Source organism: Homalodisca vitripennis, chromosome 1 (genome assembly GCF_021130785.1).
Source record: "Homalodisca vitripennis isolate AUS2020 chromosome 1, UT_GWSS_2.1, whole genome shotgun sequence".
Lineage (NCBI taxonomy): Eukaryota > Metazoa > Arthropoda > Insecta > Hemiptera > Cicadellidae > Homalodisca > Homalodisca vitripennis.
Window position 1 is genome coordinate 157693532 of NC_060207.1, and position 21457 is coordinate 157714988.

General features: G+C 30.9%; 1 non-coding gene across 1 annotated transcript; it reads right to left on the reverse strand.

Moving 5' to 3' along the window:
• Positions 1-1194: 1194 nt before the first annotated feature.
• On the reverse strand, positions 1195-1266 carry Trnam-cau. The gene has a single exon. It is a non-coding gene; the product is annotated as a tRNA-Met (tRNA).
• Between the last annotated feature and the right edge of the window lie 20191 nt (positions 1267-21457).

Consider the following 21457-nt stretch of genomic DNA (forward strand, 5'->3'; position numbering starts at 1 on the left):
GAATCTTGTACTTATTAAAATATTATCGAAATACGAAACGTCAAAAGTAGCGACGCCGGCACTCAAAGGGTTAAAAGGCAATGATAAGATTTGATTTCAGCGCATTTGAACACTACTATTAACCTAACGTAATAAACAAAAACGTGAATGTTTCATGTGGCAAGTTATTTCAAATAAAGATTTCATCTGTAGACTTATAATTTTGCATGAAACATTTTTCTCCATAGACAAGAATGAGATTTATGATGGTGGATGTAGAATCAAGAAATTTGGCTAAGCGTCATTGAAGCCTATCATTTACTACGTTCTTTTTCAGATAGAGATGTAAATTTATTCTGTCTGTTTGTCTATCTGTCCGCAGGACATCTCGAGAATGAAGTGACCTACAGATTTGAAATGTTGCATGCAACTTCAGCGCAGCCTGTTACACGACACGCGGTGTGGCGTATTCCTACCTTGTTTTATTTTTCATCGATTGTGTGCTTTACTTCATGTTTTTGGGTTTTAAGTTTTCATATGTTTCAGTTTTTGTTACATATAACGCTAGCAGATTTGATCCTGTTACTTTTTAAATCGTATTAATTTTTGTTCCTTCTTATCACTTAATGAATTAAATTTAAAATGTAAACTATATTAAACACAAATTGTGTTTTAACTGAGTATTACGACAGAAGCAACCAGCTGTATTTCTATCGTTCTCAAAGGGTCATTACATTGTTATTTGTTACCTTTAAGGCAATGCTATCATCGCATTTCAACCGTTTTAATGTATGTTTTATGTTCGAAAAGTTAATGTTTTTACAAGCCAATTTTATTTAAATCTAGAAAATCTCCGTTGATGCATTGATTTAATACAACCATCATAAATAAAATAATTAGTATTTTAATATTGTTAGCTTAAAATGTAAATTATCCATTCATGTACAACTGAAATATTTAAGATGGGATATGAGTCTATTTTCAATTGTTGACTTAAAATTTAGAAGATTTAGCAATAAACCAAACTGATAGTTAAACTGTTTAAGATCTCTTTATTGCTTATGATGAGGACAATGTTAAGGATTAAAAGATTTTCATTTGCACATCTTTAAAACTGCAGTTTTTCAAAAGATGTACACGTATTTACAACTGAATATCTCATATTATATCAGGCTTAATAATGAACGGGTTAATGGAAAACGTGCAAAAAAGTTATAGCAGATCGTGGTTTCGATCCACGGACCTCTGGGTTATGGGCCCAGCACGCTTCCGCTGCGCCAATCTGCTCTGTAAAGTTCATTTCCCATGGCAACACTTCACGTACTATTCCTGAAATAACCCTGAATGAAACACTGTCGGAGTAAAATTTATTATGATTTATTACATTAAAAGTTCCAAGAACAGTTTATTCATTACAATTAAAACGTTTTTATTGGAAATTATATCATGTTTCGAATAAAGTGGTTTAAAATTTTAAATTAAGTGTAAATATTTATTAGTATTTAAGTTTGAAAAATGGTACGCATTTAGGAGTTTTTACTAAGAAATGAGCTTTCGTACTCGTATTAAATCGTTGAAGAATAAGCATGTTTTATAGATTTTATTTTTAAAGTTCACTAGTATATTTTTGTTATTTTATAACTTATTAAATTTAAATCGTTTATGCGTGGGACGACCCCCTATATTTACAGCAGCAGTTGATCCAACACCTTTCAAAACTAATTATTAAAATCTTTATTGATCGTTGAACATTCCAGCCCCGGCAACAACCCCTCATTCTGTATTCAGTAGCAGCTAAAGAAGTGTTGTATTTTAATTTAAAAAAAAAAAAAAACTATATTGTGAAGTAAAATATCCAACTTGCTGGTTTTTATAATTTAAACATAGGCATTGCTGGAACTAAAATTATGTTGAAACCAAAGTATGTTATAAATTAATTAATAAATTAATTATAAATTAATTGATCTATGTTAGTGGCATTGGATACATTGTTTCCAACATTTGAAATACATTTTCATTTACTGGTATTACAACATAATAACAATTTTATTTAGAATAGAGGTAATTCAGTTAATCTTCGGCAGACTTTGACAAATTTGGCACCATTAGTTTTTTGGTAATGCTGCAAATCTGTATTAATGTACTGTATAGACAAATAGTAAATACTGCCTGTTTCTATAAAATGTTGTATTATAAGTTCAAACTGTCAACTTTTAAAATTGTAAATAGAAAAAATAAATCTTTAGTTTGAGTTATGACCCGTTTTTAAAATATACTTTTCCATACAACACACACAGACTAATAAAGTCTTTTCAAACGTAATGTTCCATTTAATGTTTGTCTTATTTTGAAGCTCTTAACCAATATGTGAAGTATGAATAAATGAATTTTATTTCCCATAAATTATTACATAAATACATGCATGAAAAAGGCGAGAAATATACTGGCCACTTTAACCAGTAGTGTGGCCAGTTGTAAAAATAAAGAATATAGTTTTTACATGTGAAACAGAGTCTAGCATTATAATACTTTACTTAGTATTTCGCCAACCGCAACATCTGAGGGTTTCAAAATATACACACACATATATACACACACACACACACATATATATATATATATATATATATATATATATATATATATATATATATATACATATATATACCTACACATTAGTGAAAATAAATAGTATAAATGATTTTTTAAATAATAGAAAGAGATAAAGTAACTAAAATGACAAAATTATGCATAAGTAAATAGGCACACACACATGCATACATATACATCCACATATATACCTACGCATACACACATACATATACTCACACATACATATTATTTTTTATATTGTGAAAATGAACACTATATTATTTTAAACTAATACATTGTTAAAGTATTCTACATCCCGCTGAGAAGAAAGCCAAGTGATTGTTTGCTTACAAAAAAGATTGAGGTTTTTCGTACTCTTGACTTGTAATGGTAGTTTATTAAAATATTTGGGTCCCAAATATTGAAAGGAATGTCGGAAAATAGCTTTATTAACTTTAGGCAGTTTGAAACAATTATTTACAAAACTTCTTGTACTATGTAGGTGGTTAGGCATAATATTTTCTCTATTTCCGCTTCTAATAAAAAACAATCTCAAGACTTTAAAAATGAATAGGTGCTGAATGGGTAGAATTTTTAAATGTTGGTATAACGGAAAGGAATGTGTTATTTTAGATTTTTTTAAGATTATACGTAAGAAATAATTTTGAGTCATTCTTAACTTGCCAATTAAAGTTTTGTATGTTCCACCCCAACATGGCAAGGCGTATTGTAATCTTGAATTAATAAGGGCAAAATATAGTGTTCTTAATAATTGTTCGTTACAAAAATTTCTCAAAAAGTAAAATTTTCTTATTTGTGATCGTAATTTGGAGTGTAAATCTAGAATGTGTGGTTCAAACGTAAGTTTTTCATCAAATAGAATTCCCAAGTATTTAATAGTTTTTACTTGCTCTAATGATTGACATGTACATAGTTGGAAGTTGCAGCTTGAGGAATGAAATATCAACGGGTAGGGTATTTCAAAACCGAAAAAATCAAAAGTAACAAATTTAGTCTTATTCACATTAACTTGCATTCTATTAGTGAGACACCATTTCCTGAGTAGTAAAAGATCCAAATTTATTAAATCACTCAATACAATAAGGTTTGTTTCTGCATAAAAAAGAGCTATATCATCTGCAAAAGCGTTAATGTGTCCATGGAAGTTAAGGTTTAATAAATCATTAATAAAAATTAGAAATAGGGTGGCTGATATCACTGATCCTTGAGGTACTCCATTTTGGACAATTACTTGGTTGCTAAAGGTGGTATTTATTTTTACTTGTTGTTTCCTTCCTATGATAAAGCTTTTAAACCAGTTTAGAGCCACTCCTCTGATTTCAGCTGACTCTAATTTGCTGAGAAGAATCTCATGATTTACCATGTCAAACGCTTTTTTAAAATCTATAAAAAGTCCTGTTGTTTTGAGTTTTGAATTTAATCCGGTAAAAATGTAATCTGTAACTGTAATCAATGCATCTTCAGTAGATCTTCCTTTAGTAAAACCGAATTGTTTACTGCTAAAAAAGTTGATTTTTTTCAGAAATTCATTTAATCTTACTATCATTATCTTTTCAAATAATTTGGAAAAAACCGAAAGTAGGCTAATGGGTCTTAGATTATCTAATTTATATAAATTGGATTTTTTCAAAATAGGAACAACTGAACTTAATTTAAGATTTTCGGGGAAAACACCTTTGTTGAAACTGTTATTGATGATGTAGACTAACAAAGGGGCAATTTCCTCAATTACATGTTTTATTAAATTAACATTAAAATTATCGAAGCCAGTAGATTTTTTATTTTTTAAATTAAAAACAACAGTTTTGACTTCTTCTACTGAGGTTGGAGCTATAAAGAAAGAGTTTTGGTGTGCACGGATAGGAGGCAGTGTTATGGCTGGGACTGTACTCGGCTGACCAGACTGTACCGAGATAAGATGGTTGTTGATTTCTTGAGCAATGTCACAAGGCTCTGTTATCACCGTCCCATTATCAAGCTCAATCCGGTCAATACAATTATCTTTACTGCCGCCAGTTAATTTATTAATAATTTTCCATTGCTGAGAAATATCACCTGTGCAATTTTCCAACTGATTAGAATAAAAGGAATTTTTTGTAATATCAATTTCTAGTTTTAAGTTGTTCGAAAATCGTGTAAAATAATTAATAAAAGCGGTATCATACGGTCTTCTCTTGTAAAGTTTATAAAGCTTGTTTCGTTTGTCTATTTTTTTCAGAATATTTTTATTAATCCAGGGACTCAAAAACTTAGCTTTCCTTAATTTACAATCGACCGAAAATATCTTATTGCTAGTGTTAACTATATCGCTTAAAATTCCTTGAAACTTATTATAACATATATTTACATCTTCCTCAGCATAAACCTCATACCAGTCAATGTTTTTTAGCTTAGTTTTAACCAAATTCATATCAACTACAGATTTATCAGGCGTAGAGCCCGTTTTATTGTTTTGAAAATTAATTTGCTTATTTGGGAGGCCTTTAAACTCAAGTCCTACAATACAATGGTCAGTGATACCGACATCAAATACACCACTGGAAAAGAGATCTATAGATCTATTCCTGATAAAAATATGATCAATAAGTGTTTTTGAGTTAATCGTTAATCTAGTAGGAGTATTTATTAAAGACATGAAACCATTATTATTCAATAGACTGTTATAGTTGTTAGTTATTGCGTTCGTCTCCAATAAATTAATATTTATATCTCCAATGTAAATAACGTTTTTTGTGAGTGCTGGAATAAGTTGTGCTAGTTCAGCTATAAATGAGTTTTCAGATATATTATGTAATCTATACAAGCATACAAGTTTAAAGTAAGTTTGGTTTAATTTAATATCCAGCAATAGACAGTCAGCTGATGTCATGTTAAAAGGTACGTTTATCTGTTTACAATCTACATTCTTATCTACAAAACACAGAACACCACCTGCTCTATAAGTGTTGTTGCAATTCGCAAATATTTTATAACCTGGTATATTATAACAACTTATTTCACTGGTATCAATCCAAATTTCACTAAGAACAATAAAATGAATTTTGTGTTTTATTTTACTTAATTCTGCAATCAAGCTATTGAAGTTTTTTCTCATACTTCTTATATTTGTATATAATAAATTATAGTTGTTCATATTATTCTCAGAGTTAAAGAATTCCAAAAAGTCGAGATACGAGTTTTTTGTAGAAATGCTAAAAGTTTAAAGGCCTCCCAAATAAGCAAATTAAGGACAGATAAACTATAATAATTAAATAACAGGACACTAACAGACTGACATATATAAATAATACATGATTGGCTCAAGATTGGTATGATTTAGGCCTAATATAAATACGTAACAAAGAGAATAAATTTTTGAACAAATTAAGCGGTACTTTGATATAAGAGTATTGATCTCTACCTGTAGCAAACCCAGCATACGAGGTGTCAAGAAAGTATTGTACCTTACATCATAAAAAATGTATAATTTACTAACTGTTACCCGCGATTTAAAAAATCAAAGTTGTAGCCTACTTAGTCATAGCAATTATGATGTAATGTGATGGTCCCCTATGATAATTTACGAACCTAAGTAGACATACGGTCAGGTAGACTATGTATTAGTTCAGTGTTCATGGTTAAACGATCAGAGGTTGAGGGACTAACGACTAACATGTCAAGTTTTGCATTTAGAAACAGATATTCCCTTGAGTTTGCCTTTGTGTCACGTTGAAGAAGTATATATATATATATATATATATATATATATATATATATATATATATATATATATATATATAGTAGCAGTTACCCGCGGTTTTGCACGCAATTTAGTATGTTTTGCACTTCTGGTTCGAGTTAATTATATTTCCAATGCCAATATTGAATATAAAATATGTTGTTAAAAAGTATATTTTTATAGAAATTTTAATTTACTCCGGTCTTAGTATTTTTTATTCCAAAGTTGATTTTGCACCTCTCCCGATCAAGAAAATAATATATATATATATATATATATATATATATATATATATATATATATATATATATATATCAAATTTATATATCTGAGAAGCCTACTTTTTTCAAACTGCAGTTATTAGAAATTATTGCAGTTAACATTCACAATCCTACCATGTTTAGTATTCTGCTTGGTACATTTGCTATTAAAAGTAAAATTCTAAATTTGTAGTCATTCATTTTATTATACCTAAGCTTAGTTTTTAGTCAATCAAATCTGTTTATAACCAAATTAGATGTAATTTACTTCAGATTTAAAAATGGCGAACGTTTCAAAATATTTAAGTCCAATTTTATTCAAAGCAACATGATAATAAAACAGTTTAAACACTAGTATATAAAAATATAATCTAATGTGTTATTATTGTATGTAAAATGCTGAGAAAATAATTCATATTATTGTTTAAAACAGCATAATCTCTAAACAAACACTTACGCCTACACCTTATATTGTACAATCGCAGCAAAAACTGCAATTTTCATGTCACTTGTCATTTGACCCTAATATGGTATCACAATGTTTCAACTCTATTTCGAGGAGATAGTGTTATATTTCTCAAATTGCTTGTTGCTATGTCAGTTTTCATAAAATTTAGGATCACTCCTTTAAAAGTACAGGTATTTCAAAATGGAACTGATCGTTTTTCTGTAATTTTGTTTTAGCCATTGGTCTCCAAGTTGTGTTAAAGAGGGGTTCTAAGCCCTAACTTCGCCTGATAAAATAAGAAGACATCTTTACTTTACTTTACGTTCTATTTAGCAAGGCTCTAGATTGTAGACATCCTTTGTGTAGATGTAGACTGTCAGCCGGCGACGAGCAGCGCGGCTGAGTGACAAAAGCCAGTACTACGAACGGGCATAGTTAGCGTTCAGTCAGAAGTCACCACAGTAATTTACCAGTCCCTTACCAGTCCTAAACTTTTATGTCATGGACTTTCCTTGATTTTTTTTTATTTAAAACAAAATTCAAAAACATTTTTATATTTTGTATATGTTTTTATATTTTTTGCAATTTTTACAAGTATTTAAATTCAATGTTCAAGCATTGTAATTTTTAATATTCAATCTCTTTAATGTAAATTTAAATACTTGTTACAGTTGTTGATCAAGATTTGTAAAGAAGATTGAAAAGTATTTTATTTAGTTTTTTTTTTTTTTTTTTTTTTTTTTTTTTGTGATTGACTCTTATTTTAAAACAATAAGAATTGTAAAATATTTGTGAACTATCTTTGTTTATTTTTAATTCAGAACATTCACAGACTTTCAAGTGACTTTAATTTTCAATTCAATTTCACCTTTTAAGTTACACTTTAATGTAATTTAAAGTACCGTGTATCTTAATTAATTAAGGTTACGATACAGCATTCGAAATATTAATAAACCTTCATAGAAACAATTTTGTACAAGTCAACCTTCAAAACAATAACGCATCTTCAGTCTGTGCATGAAGGTGACAGTCGCAAATAGAATCTGTCCTTCTGCCGCCTTTATTTTTTTCCTTCTGCCGACAAACGGAATATTTTTCGTTATTAAGTTATTTTTTATATAGACAAATAAATTCAAACTCCATAAAACATAATAAATAATAAGTGCATTCATTCGTGATTTTTATTTTTTTCCTTCAATATTTTGTAAACTAAGAATTGTTAAAACTGTATGTTAATCACGGTTTTCGTCTGTTTTGCTACTATAGTTCAAGAGATCTCAAAACACAACACCTAAACAATTTCAATGATTCATTTACAAAATTTAAGCTATTTATTTCATAATGTGGGAATATAAACGATTCTGTATCAAAAATCGTTTTTCACCAAACTACTCTACTTGTCTTACGAATGCGTGAATTTTATTTTTTAGCTTCAATATTTTGTAAACTAAGAATTGTTAAAACTAGAATATGTTAATCACGGTTTTCGTCTGTTTTGCTACTATAGTTCAAGAGATCTCAAAACACAACACCTAAACAATTTCAATGATTCATTTACAAAATTTAAGCTATTTATTTCATAATGTGGGAATATAAACGATTCTTTATCAAAAATCGTTTTTCACCAAACTACTCTATTTGTCTTACGAATGCGTGAATTTTATTTTTTTTAAGCGGTATGGGCGTTCTTTGGATAATATGTTAACGGATAACATCAATTGAGCACTTCAGAGCTAAGACAATGGAATCCAAGACCAAATCAATATGCAGACAATTCTCTTGTACATCACAATATACGAACATGCAGTGAATTCAAATGGAATTGTCATGTTCTGTCTATATGTGGGGTTCCAAAATTCTTTTTTAAGGAGAAGCCGACCCCATTTTAAGCTTTATTCTGCCCGTTCTCATGAACCACTGTGCGAGGATCTTACCAAAACTCTTCTACATATAAATTAATCGATTAATATGAATATTTTATACAAAAAACTAATATAAATTTTAAAGTTTACAAATATGGAGCTTCTGGGAACCTTTTACCAGGACTGAGCATGGACAGATTGTATTCTAGGTCACCAGTCTTTCCTAAGTAATTATAATCTTGCACCTTTTAGATGGTAAGGTTAAGTAACTATGTTAACCAGGTCATAAAGTGTTATAGTGTCATGATATTAGGTAATGTAAGCCGAGGCAAATGGTTGTGTCGGTGATTTACTAGGCGATTCCACAATGTTACTTTTTTATTAGTCAGTCCTGTTAATGAAGAAAATAATTACACTAGATTCTGATCCTTCCACCACAGGTGTTTCTCCTTCAAATTTACTCAAATCTGACCCAATTTATTTTCCCGCAGACTTTTGCTCGAGATAATTAAAACACTTCACAACAAGGGCAACTTGGGTTTACATCGTGGAGGACCGTATCCAAATGAAAAAAGATTCGTACTCAGCAAACGTCAGTTTGAGCATGCACTTTGGAAGAATTGCTTTAAAAACAAGAAAGAAGGCTACTGCTGTCTAAAAACGTGATGGTTCCTAAAATTGATATCGTTCCTGGCTGTTCTCTTCACTTGCCAGGAATGTCTGACGTACGTTTCGTTTCAGAGCCCATAAAACAGCTCAGGATTCGAAAGTAGTATATATATATATATATATATATATCAATAGATTTCTTTCCATTACTGTGTTTCCAATATATTTATCTCCAGGATTCCCTCAAGAAAATATACAAGGGCTGCTCAAAAACAACAAATATTCTTTAATTATTTTGTTCAACACTTTCAATACTCAACTGTATTGTCAAATCAGCAACTATTTAAATGAAGAGAATAAAGTAGCTGTGATGTTAGAAACTTTATTTTTTGATTCTGTTCCAATCAGCTCTTAATTAGAAAACTTACTTCCCTTAAAGAACCAACAACCCTTGCTTGCCACCACCCACCGCTCACTTGAGGACCCTCACCTCCATTGTTCTGTTCTTTACTCTTTTCTGTTGTGAAACTCCCACATTGTCCACAACCCATTGTTCCGTACCTTTCTTGTACCCGACAAGAAAGTATTGATAGATAACTGAACAGGTGATTTATTGATTTTGAAGTACATCTTTGTCTTTCATCTTTAGCTTCTTTTATACATAAAAGCAATGTTGAAAGTAGTGTAACGTAAAAGTAATTACACAAATTTTATTATACCAAACGTATAAAAATAGTCAACTTGTTTATTATATGATTAAATCATAAATTTTAATCGTCTAATTTCAAATGGATGATTTGAAGGGGTAGCAGGATTACAGAAATTTGCCATCGTTGTTATGTTACAACAGAAACACGACGTTTCTAGAACTAGTATCTGGTTTATCCTCCAGGTGTCATATCGTAAAACGGGATATAACGTGTAAAGGGTACAAAAAACACTTGATAAACACGTCAAAGTTAATAACAAAAAAGTATAGGTGAAAGCCACAAACATAAATGTCTACCATCCTGTTCATGTCAGATGAAGCATAAACACATTTTCTATATTATTATACTACAACCTAGCCAGTACAATAATATATTCTTAACAAAAAAATCGAAAAGTAAACTACTTCTGTTGTCCTAATAATCACAAGTAGTTTACTTTAGTAATATTATTAAGTATTGCATATTAAGAAATCTGAAAAGAATGTATGTAAAGAGCAAAACCATTATGTTTAGAAAATACAAAATTAACTATATAATACGTTTTTTACCTAATATTAATTTATGAACCAACTTAATGTTAACTAACAGTTAAGCAAAAGCAAAAGAGATGGTTACGTCAGCGCTTGAACAGCGTTCTGGTGAGAGACTCGCAGGCGCACTCAACATTATTTCTTGAAACGTGTTGTCTTCAAGCTACACATCACTCTAACCATACAAGCCAAGAAGCATGACATTGACTGGCAAAAACGTGTTCCAATATGTAGCCCACTGATAGTAGCAATTCAATGGCAGGGCCGAAAAGAGACGTCAAGCTCCGTTCGAGCGAAAGAGACCATTGCGATTTAGACCCATTGCATGATCCATAGAGAAGCATTAGCCGCTAAACATATCACTAAGGAACCGCACGATATATACTTAATTGTTATCGGTGCAATCAACAACTGCATTAAAATTAGTCCTAAAAAGTAAGGTTCTTTTGAATACATGTATAAGGACATGGGATCAGACCGCTCACGTTTTATTCTAGAGCAGATTTTGTTCCTTGTCTCTTGGTAACTCCCTTTCTAGGTTTTTGAACCGAAACACGAAATATATGCTTACCAGAAGGATAAAAGCCCTGCCATTGCTGATAAATTTATTAATAAGAACTTTCTGTCGAAGATAGGTTTCCTTTACTGAGTTGTTTGAAAAGTTGAACATACCAAGTAAGTAATTGCAAGAAAAGAACACAAATATATTAAACCTGCCAGGAAGGCTGTCATAGATAAGATTAATACAATATAATTTCCGCCTTGAAACAGTTTATTGAAGAAAGATCTTTCCAAACTGAGTGTATATTTTGATGAATATATCTCTACCTATAAACGATATCAACTCTATAATATGGGTATCAAATCTATTCAACAAAGAACTGCATCTAAACGTAAAAGGGAGTAAACAACTAGTTGAATTCTAAACAAATACTAAAGAATGGACTCAACACGAATGATTTATTTAGATTTTTGGTGTAACGTCGAAAAAGGTGAACCCGCAAATTGCCAGGAAAGCATTGCTTGTATTGATACCTTTGCAACTTCTTGCCTTTGTTAGGCTGGCTTCTCAGCGGTGGCAGTCATGAAATAAAAATAAAGACCAAACTTAAAAATTTAAAAAGAAGTTTGTTGCAATTTCAAACATGAGTCCCTATTTTGATAAACTAACTAAAGGACAGAATCTCATCATTCGCATAGACTTTTAGCAAACTGTGCGATTGTTTTTTGTGAAACTTTAAATAAATATTACGAACCGTTATGAATTTGAGTAAATATAATCTGACTAGCTAAACTGTAGTTTTTATGAAGCGATTATTGGATTATTAATACAATATTTAAAATATTAAATAAAAAATATTTTAATTTACTTACTTCCCTCTATATATTTACCTGTACCAACAATAATGTAATACTAGCGTTGTTCTTTAAAATCAGCAATAGTGAATAGTACATAGTTATACATAATTTATTAAAAACCGGGTATTTACTTGATACGTTCATGACGGTTAATTTACAATAGGCATATAGTCATATCATAACATATCTTACCGATGTAAATTAATTATTATGTGAATTAAAAAAAGTCACAATACTTTATTATTATTCTTCATCAACTCTATTGAGATAAGCTGATGGGGTGGGGAGCCCCTTTGGGAAGAACTGCTTTATCACGTTAAACCGTGCGATGTTGTTTGTATCTTTTTATACCTTGTGTTATACGATTTGACATCTCTTCTCTAGTTCTAGAAACATCGTGTTTCTGTTGTACCATAATAACAATGGGGAATTTCAGTATCATTTTTTTTATCCTTTCAAATCATCTCATTTTAATAATACACAAACCAGTGTAGATTATTTTAATTAAATTAACAAAGTAGTCTGTTCCTTAATAATAATCGTTATAGAACACGAGTATAATGCTCAATAACAGCTGAGATATACAGTTCTAGCCAAACCATATGGTTGTAAGCACTGTAGTTATGACATAACAAACACAAAGTGTAGAACCAGATACAATTTTCTCCAGCTAGACCGACTCACGGTTTAGCCATAAGTTATTTGGTGCTATCTCTTGATCCATAGAATAACATAACATAAGCATGGCAGTTTGCCTCATGGTTTGGGAGAGAATTATGCAAACTCCTCAAAGTTTGTACTTCGCGTATTGTTCGATATTTAACACATTTATTTATGTTTAAAGCCTTATGGTAGTAATCAAGCACATAATGTTTTTTGTATTTAGAATTCTTATTTAGGTTAGAGCAGTTAAAAGCACAGAAAGCAAAGTAAAAATAACTCATTGAATTTCAAATGTAACAAATGGTAATGTATTTTTGTCAAATTCCACAATATCTCGTGTTACCTCCTTTGGCTGAGATAACTGCTTGAATACGCTGTGGCGTGGTTCTATAATAAGTCGTCTGGAGTTGTCTTGAGACAACCGCGCCCATTCTCGTAATGCCATTGCCAGCTCATCCAAGATCCTGGGTTGGTTTGGCGAGCCCCGGGTGCTTTTCCCTGCTTGATCCCAGACGTGCTCAATTGGATTTAGGTATGGCTTGGTGAGAAGCTTACCTCTCCAATGCTGGTATGTCATGTACGTCCAAGCAATGTCGAACTACTCTCGCTGCATGTAGTCATCTTTTCCCCATACTCTAACACGGTCGTCATTACCAAAATTGTACATTTTGGCTCGTCTGTATACATTACCTTACGCAATTGTCTCAACTGCCAATGACTATGGTCTCTTGCGAACTGCAATCTTGCTCTCCCGTGACGTGCGGTTAATTGCGGCACTTGGACATCTCTCCAAGATCTCATTACAGCTTCCCAGAATCGATTTATCACAATTTTGTCTGACATACGAGTTCCAGTTGCTTGGCTAAGGTCAATTTTAAGTTCTCTAGCAGTTGAAAACCGATTACGAACTGCATTAACTCGTATAAATCTGTCTTGTGCACAGTGGATCTCGAGCGACGTCCTGGTCTTCTGCGAAGAGTGTCTTGCTCCTGTTACCGGTTCCACAATCTTGAAACCACTGACTGGCTCACACCTGAGCATCTCCCCACATCACGAAGGGAAAACACCTTCTATCAAAGTAACCGTTCTACTGACTTCTGTATTTGTCAAAAACCATCTAAAACCTGTCATTACTATGAAAACCAAACAGAACAATTTTAAAACATCAACTGATCAACATCTAGACTTATAGACGTTCAGCTAGTTACAGAACTAAACCAGATAGTTTTCTTATGTCTTTCTTGTTTGGATCTGATAAGCAAATCTGTAGTATTTATCTTCAACAGAACTATTCGGAAATAAAACATAACTATTTATCTTCCTTACCAAGACGCTGCCTTTAACTAGGGGCAAAGTATAAATCTCTCATATTATTTATATTTATCCTACGCCGAGCAATATAAGTGATCCATTAATTGTTTTGAGGTGTGTAATATTAGTGGTTGGTCAGTTATTTTAGTTTAACTAATTAGTGGGCTATTTTAATTCCAACCATTTAAAAATAATCTAAAGACAATTTTGTTCTACTTTAATTGATTGAACATACTCGGTCTTCACTAAGTTAACTGATCGAATCCCTTGTTTAGGTTATAGAATAGAATATAAACTACTAGAATTGACTACAGAATTAAATTTTCAAATGCAGTTTGGACCTCTCAACAAGTTTTGTTGCCTCGCACTGCATTGCTGCCACCATTCCACTCCCCTCCCCCACCCCCATGTTGATTTGAAAATGTCAAAATTATATTTAAGTTTACTAAAAGAATATGTGTCAAATTTAAATTTTCATCCATTTATATTCTTTTATAAAACATTACGGAGTTGATTTCCAAAAACAAAAATTCCATAGCAGGCAAAAAATATATATATGGAATGGTTGGATATATCACCTGTATTAGCTAATTATTTCTTACATTAACAGATTCTAAATTGAAAACTTAAACTACATTTTTAAAACTAATCCAAGCCAGAACTGTAGTTGTTTAAGTATAATGTGATGTGTATATAAACTCTAAACAGACAATAAAATCCAATATTACTGATTTGATGGGCTTGGTAATTCAACTAATGAGTTGAAAATTATAAAACTAAACCACTTGATCTAGATCAAACTAGAATTAGTTGGTTATTCATTCGACCAATAACGGACAAATTAGAGAAATAGCTGACTGCTTAGTCTGTAATAAAAACCGTTTGTTATACCATCATGATTGGCTGACTACTTCACTCACTACACAAGACCTCATATCTGTTTATTATTGTCTAACCTTCGTAGTCGTATCTCACAATGTTTCTGAGATAATCGGATAGATGATAAAGGGTATTCTTAAATTAAATGGATAACCTATAAAGTTGGCAAGTGTTTCTAACTGTCCCATAACAAATAAAAGTGATATTAAAACTTTGTACAGGTAATCCCCATCAAGAACTGGCTGGGTAGGTTTAAGTGGAACATTACCCATAATGCCACTCAAGACCCGGAAGACAAAGGAAGTTCCAGTCCAACAGCTAACTCAACTCTGATGAGATATGAAGTTTCTTTTGTGCTTCGGAGGTAATTAAAAAGTATTTCACAACTTGGAAACTCGAATCTCTACACCTGCATAACTAAAACTTTATGACTCTATTAACAAATTAATATCCTTTGTTTACGGAGCATTTAATGCAACAATGGGGAGATCCTTATTAATTCTCTGTTTGCTCTTTACTAAATATTTCAAATAAAAATTGTATTTAAAAACAGATTTTTCTTTATAATTTAATTCTAAACAACATTTATTTTTATTTACAAATTCTCATTGAAATAAGCTATTGTGGTTGCTTTTAAATCGATACTAAAATCCAGAAGGATATAATGTGAACCGAAAAGTATTTTGTTCCTTTTCTTTAGAAAAGTATTTTTATAACATTTTCAAGACTCTTATATTAGAAAATAATTTAAAGGCTGCATTTTAAAATGATTTCTTAAAATTATTGTAAACATTTTTCGGAATTGTAAAATTAGATTTTTTCAACTAGTTTTGTTCTAACATTCTTAAAAGATAAAAATATAGATTTTTAAGCACTAGAGAATTTCTTTTTCCTAAGAACCAATTTTACTGGCAATTACCATGATTTTAGTCCCATAGCAACAATATTATTACCTAAAACACACTTTTATAACCTTATTTTTGCTTGTAGAGTAACTAAATCTTAAATTTTTCAATATTTTTTTAGATTTTTAGGAAAAAAACTGTATTTACTTTATTGTTTGAATTCTCAATGAATATACTTAACAAAAAACAGAAACATCGTTTCAATGCATATTAATTACATTTTTTAAATCAGACATCAACCATAACTCTACCGTCAAAAATAAGGGATTAAGTTTAGTTCAATATATCTCTTAAATATTTTCCTAAAACTATAAAACTGATAAGTGAATTAGAAAATTAAAAATACTTAAATACTTATTTAGTCACTAATGAAGGACAAGACATTATAAGAAGACATAGAAGAGCTTTTATAATAAATTTATCATAGTATTTTTAATTTAACACTTCTAATAAAATATAAAAAGGAATACTTCACTGATACTAATGATAAATTCAATTAAATTTTAATTCAAATTGAAAATTAATTCTAAATTTAAATTAATTTGTAAAAAAATATACAGACAAGCAAAGACAAATGTTAGATTGTTAGAAATATTTTAGTTGAAAATAATATCAGGTTGGTCAATCTATATTCAGAAGGCTTTTGTTGAACCGACTATTCTCATAAAATAACTGTACCATATGTATTGGCCACTTAATGAAAAATGTGAATAAATAGTTTCCTGAGATTACAACTTTTTTTTATCTCATGTTTTTCTTGTTGCCAACATGGTATCCTACGATAGTGTCAACTGATTTTACAACCCAAAACTTTTATCCTAAAATGCAGGCTTAGTCTAATTTCAATGTCCTCGATATCATGATTAATTTTTCAGAATTAGCTTGTACCAACATACTAACCCATAATATTTATTTCAACACCGAAACTAATTAATTAATTAAACCAGAACCTTTGCAAATTTACTGAAACTTCATTTAAAATATCTCATAAAAACAAACTAAAAATTCTAAGACATTGATCACATATGCCTATTAACAAGAAAAATTTGGCATGGTTATTGTTTTAAATGTCTTTATTTTTTTTAAATAAATGTATTGAGTGAAGCGGGAAGGCACACATATCTATTCTTTCAATTTGCAGATGTTTTAAGAAAATTTTAGAGTACTAAAGGAAAACACATAACTCTTACCTATTTGTATTATACTCTATCCTTCACTTAATTTTATTAAGTAACATAAAAAATAGAATTAGTTGATAGGTAAAAATTAATAATTCCTCATACTTTCCTTTTTATTTCTAAAATGTAAATTTTTACAATTTTCCAAAAGCATAGTTAGTTTTCTTCACATGTAGTAAACCTGGCCCTTAGACTAAAATGTACGTCCCATGGTAATAATAACGGTAATAATAACGTCCTGTCCCATAAAGTTGGAGAGGGCTAGATTGTAATATAGATTGGAAGGGTTAATATTGATGTTGAACAATGTAGGCTCTCATTGTCTGCTGCCTATTGTACCTCACACTGTAGCTCTCTCCTTTACATCAACTAATCTGACATTTCACAGTTCTAGGTGCCACTCAAGTTATCAGAAAAGACTAACTGTACCAATTTGGTGCACTGAAATAATGTAATAGGTATTTTAATAGCAAGGCTAAAGCCACATTTAGCAAGAAAGTTTTTATTTTCAAAGCAATTCATGAGATTAATGTGTCTTATTACAATTAAGACGTTTTAACTAGATGCTGACTTTTTAAATTTATTACCTCCTTTACACTCTCAGCACTCAGTTACTGAAAGCAGTGGGGTGGATTTTATCCTGTACACACTACAGAAATTGAAAGTGTAAATAACTAATATATAAATTCAGTGGTTCCTTTGGAATCGAGAAATGTATTTATAGTAGGGAAATTCACTATAAACTTAATCTATACTACTAGATTTCTAACTAGCAGCACTTTGTTTTGTAAGATTATATAACATTTTATTAAATAGCATCAAAGATGGATTTTTATTACAGTGGAGTTTTGAACAATATAATTTTCGGATTAAGCAAATTGATTAAATTATTATTGTTATTAAAATTATTTCACTTAATTAACAACAACTGTATATTATATATTAGTTTTCAAGACATCATGTGGACAGACAGATGAGAAATTTTGCTAGGCTTTGTTAATACTCAGATAAATTACGTTAACTATTATGATTTTGCACATAAATTACATTATTGTATCACAATGCATCTAAGTGAATAAAATTTAATATGATTTTTAAATTTTTCAGGAACGTAAATGGAAACATACTGAGAATGATTGTTTTATTATTGTTGTAAACATTGATTAAAAAAGCTTTTTATTTAGAAGATTACAATAATATTTTACAAACATACAAGTTTTGAATAATATAAGAGATAAGGCTAAGAGTTAGAGTTGGTGTTAAAACAACAAAATTTAGGTTTATGTCTATAACAACATTTATTTTAAAATGAAATATCTCATCATTTTTCAGTTTAAAAGCATTTTTGGAGAAGCATAGCAACTTCATTGAAGTGTCATATTAGGCTCAACTATTAAAACTTTTTTGTAAGGAAAATAATTGCACTGCCTTGTTCAAATTAGAGGCTTGTACTTTGCCTTGTTCAATACCTAGACTAAGTTATGCAATTTGATTATAGACCATACCAATAGATTTTCTGAATAATTCTAAATATGCAAATCATAGGAAGCTCTTCTCTAGCATTTTTCTATTAAATGTAATACAACTTCAACACCTTTATGTATTGTGTACACTTTTTAGAGTATTTTACTCTAGTAATGCAATGAAGGAATTAATATTTTAATTTATAGAACAAGAAATTTCAGTAATAACATTTTCAAAATTCCAGGAATAAATACTAAATTTCTAGACTATCCTACAAAAAATGCATTGCAAGTACATAATTATTATCCTTACCAATAAAATTGCTGACAAATTAATATTTTTTTACTGTACTGATGTAACTGTTAAATTATATTCTTAATCATTTTCTTATAATATTAAAATATATCATACATCCCTCTTTTGTAGCAATATTTTCAATAATTATTTCAATTAAATTTTTTAATAATAAATCAAACCTCAGATGATCACTAACATTATGAGTTTATGGAATTATCTAAAAATATATTTTTTGTTAAAGAGGGCAAAAAGCCAGGTTGTAATATGAGAGTTTTTATACGAGAAAAAATTTAACATTTTGTACACAATGGGCACTTTATCAACCGTATCTGTGTGTTCTTTTTAATGTCTGTATATTAAAAATAGGATTATATTTTCAATCTGGTAAAAGTAGCCCTGCTGTTCCTATCCTATAAAACAGGGGTTCTCAATCTTTTTTAACCAACAACCTCCTTTTTGTCAGAAATTATGATGACTCCCAACCGTAAGTTGCATTTTGGGCGGGGGAGAGTATAAGACGTTCAACATCACTAAATAAATAGCACTCATATTCTGTAAAATGCTGTGGTTTTTATGGTATACCCTTATTAAATATTAAATAAATACTAAATTTCTTCTTCCTGTAATAAAAGCATGGCAGTAAATCCGATATTATGTAACATGAAAACTAAATTAAAATATAATGTTTTGATCACATTATAAAACATGCAGATGAGCATGATCAGTCTATGCTGCTACCTGTGGGAGATTTTATGAACTAATTCAGGGTGCCAACGACTTGGTCTTCTGTCTGCCCGATCTAACATGTAAGTTTCTTACTCTTCACATGTTTATTTTGTTGTTTTGAATTAGTCCAATATTGTAATGAATGAATCGTTTTAAATAAGTGTTTCCATGAGTAATGAGGTAGATCAAACTAAAAAAAAACAAAATTGCAGGGGGTGCACGCCCCTTGGAAATAAGCCGAAGTGTGGTGTCATGTGTGGTGAAGTACTGTCTGCTGAATCAATGAAACTATCGAAAATTTTATATCAACTGCAAACCAAACATCATGAACTGGATAGAAGGATAGACAAGTAAACTGTTTTGAACAAAAATTACAGCCTCTGAAGATTCAAATGGGAAATATTACTAAAATAAATAATACTAACAAAATGCTTCTAATGACATAGCATTTAAAATTGCCTCATGCATGAAACCTCATACAATGGGAAAACGTTCAGGGTCATTTAAGGACAAACTAAATAAAAGTGAATATTATCAATACAAATTGACAAATCGACTAACATAGGCAGTTGTTCTCAGATGTGTTTCATCCGATATGAAATTGGTGAAGCAATCGAAGTAACATTCTATTTTGCAAACCACTCCCTTATCAAACAAGAGGGGAATGCATGCATGATCTGTTCACAAATACTACTGAGCCATTTAAAACCGATTGATGTAAATGTTTTTTATTATGCAATGATAGTGCTGCCGCTCTCTCTTGTAAACACAGTGGACTGACAATCATGTCTAATGCTAAATGGGTTCACTTTTTTATATAGGCAAGCTCTGGTATGAAAAAAAATGGTGATAAAACTTTGTCAAGTTCTGGATGAAGCAGTGAAAATTGTTGTTAACACTTTTACCGTATCACCGGTCTGTGAGACCGGAGGGGTATTTCATGTTTCTGAAATTGGCACTACTGGTGTTTGGTTACTCCCTCCACGCTCAGTAGCTGTCTACCAGTCTCTCCTGAGCCGTTTTTGATTGGTTTTAGTTTGTCTAGGGTGTTTGACCTTGAATCAGTCCAGTTATTTTGTGTGCGCTACGGCCTACTGTACCGGACGATACGGTTACTGTAACTATTCTACCGGTCTGTCATACCGGGTGATACGGTTTAAACTGTGAATAGTTATTACGTGTTTGTATATATTAGTTTTTGTGTTTTATTATAACTTGTTATAACTATGAGTGACTCGGAAATTTTAAGAGTGAACGATGGAAGATTTAACGAGCGACTTTTACAACTCCTACATAACGTTGAAGGGGATGATAGTGACGATGAACCTGTTGACGATTCGGATGAAGATCCAAACTATGTAGTGTCTGATAACGAACTAAATCAAAGTGAAAGTGAAAGTGATGATAGGTAGTTTTGCTGCTGATGAACCCCAACTGGAAGATGGAGATGACATCCACTATAGTGTCAAAAATTATTTGGTTCAGGAATCTGAAGATGACTTTTTTGGGGGAAAGATGGTAGCGTATGGTGCAGAAAGGAGCCACCCAAGCAGCGCAGAACACCTCAAAATAACATTTTGAGGGGACCATTACCCGGGCCTACTGCAAGAGCAAGAGCCTTAGGTAACAATCCACTCATTACAAGATTTGAATTCATAAAACGTCTGACCTTAAAACTTATAAAGCCTCACATGTCAAGACGCCTAGAAATTCAAAATTAGCCAAGAGACATTAGACGCGTCATCACGGAGTACGTTGGAGAAACAGAAGCTGCAAATCCTAATGAATGTGTTCCTAGTGACAAACTGGAAAAACGAAAGATGTTCCAAGTGCCCAGCTGCTAAGGAAAGAAAAACCAATTACAAATGTATCAAATGCAGACAACCCATCTGTTTGGAGTGCAGCAGAAAGTTGTGCATTTCATGTGTTCAGAATATCTAAAATCT